This window comes from Hylaeus volcanicus, chromosome 1 (genome assembly GCF_026283585.1).
Source record: "Hylaeus volcanicus isolate JK05 chromosome 1, UHH_iyHylVolc1.0_haploid, whole genome shotgun sequence".
Taxonomy (NCBI): Eukaryota; Metazoa; Arthropoda; class Insecta; order Hymenoptera; family Colletidae; genus Hylaeus; species Hylaeus volcanicus.
In genome coordinates, this window is record NC_071976.1 from 22,858,670 (window position 1) to 22,860,628 (window position 1,959).

Sequence of the window (1,959 nt, forward strand, 5' to 3'; positions counted from 1 at the left end):
GAGAGAGAGAGAGAGAGAGAGAGAGAGAGAGAGAGAGAGAGAGAGAGAGAGAGGCCTATCTGTGCGACAATGTCGATCTCGTAAATCGATCTCCTATACGCATTTTCACTTCATCGTGTTGTTTTATATACTTTATTTTAATAGTCTTTCGTCCTTTGAAAGCATTAATCATTTTTTTTTTTAGTATTTTCCTTTTTTATTAAATAAGGAAGACTGCCATTCAGTTCGATTGCTTGAATCATCGTGAAAATCGAATATATCGACGAATACAATTTGGGAAAGCCTTATGGCACTTAAATGTTTCGATCGCAAGCAGCAGCGCAGCCTGTTCGTGCGTCTATCAGCGATAGAATTCTACCGATTGCCGATCGAATTTCATTTTCTTATTTTTCTTCACCGTATGAATTTTCTTTCGTCGGTTTCTTAAAATTGTTTTTCGTATCGCATAAGGATCGCATAAGGATCGAAGTAAGAACAACATTTGGCGATCTCTCTGTCTCTTCATATTAGAAGTGGTGTATCCGTGTAAATGATACGTAGAACGTACCGGGCATAGTAACGACACGGTTATTCACGTTTTCCTCGAACGGTTTTATTCGTTCAGAAATGCTGAACGGACGGTCCGATGAATCGGCGAGTATCGTTGACCTCGACGATATGGGAAGCCTACTTCGATGACAGAGCCGGGTACACAGTCTACGTCGTCGATACACACGATATATGGGAAATTTTGTGTAAAATAATTATCGACTGCTTGGTATATGTTGTACATAAACAGATTTGATGATATAGAAGTTGCAGAATATAATTATATATGTGAATATGTAATATCTACACGGGCCCCTTCCCCGAAACGCCCGCTCTGTTGTATCATATTAAACCAAAGACAGTTCAACATGAAATATCTGGCGGTTTATTTGACATCGGTTACACTTTCCAATCCTTTCAAGAATTTTTCCTTAATAACTTTTAATGCTGGATTAATATAAAGTATGCGAAATTCATATTTATCGTTTACAGAGGTACTCTGGAAAGATTGCTTTATAAGGAGAAACTTTACAATTTTTAAAACGTCGGAAATGCGACTAACGGTATTAATGAGATATTCTATGTAGGTAGTAACGTTTAATACCTTATTCTATATAGGACATCTGGCGTTCAAGGAATAACCATGTTTGAAATCAAAGCATGCATAATTACAAAATTCTCGGGATATATGAATAAATACACAGTTTAAATTTATAAAACGCTAACGTTCTTCTTGCAGTCGATGGATTTTTAGCTTAGCAAGAATAATCGATTACTATTTAATACCAATGACAATTTTTCGTCCGAGCAAGGAAGACTTGTCGTTTCCCATGATCAATGGCCGAGACGTTCCGTCTTCGGTGCTGCCTACGTCGTCGATGTTTGAGAGGAAACGCGTAAATACATGATCATCATCCCGGGCACGGCTCTGTCCCAAGCCGCCGTGTTTGTCCACGCTGTTAGCTCGTTGTCATCGCTCTCCCAACTTACCTTCTCATAAGGATTTCTACTTCACTCGTGCTGACCGTCTGTTTGACGATCCGTGCCCGTCTTCCCTTCTGTGTCCTCGCCCAGATGGTTTCCCGAGCGCCGCCAAGGTGTCAATGTTTTGCCTAGCCATTAAGATCGTTAGTCCTCATTCCTGCATCACCGAGTACTCCGTAAAGAACGATCCGGACATCGAACGCTATCGTAATTATATCATACAAAGCTTGCTGTCTAGCGTTTATTAACCAAACGAAGTGACGATATTCTATTGCTCGAGCAAACAATGAAATTATTTAACATGTGTCATTTATTGGACACGATAGCGTTTATTAATACGTCTAGGTCGAGCATTTTTCCTCGTGTCTCCGAGGGGTCGCGAACAATGTATCGGAAACTAATGTAGACGAGCGAACAGGTGAAATCGAGCGATGATTCACAGGTGCG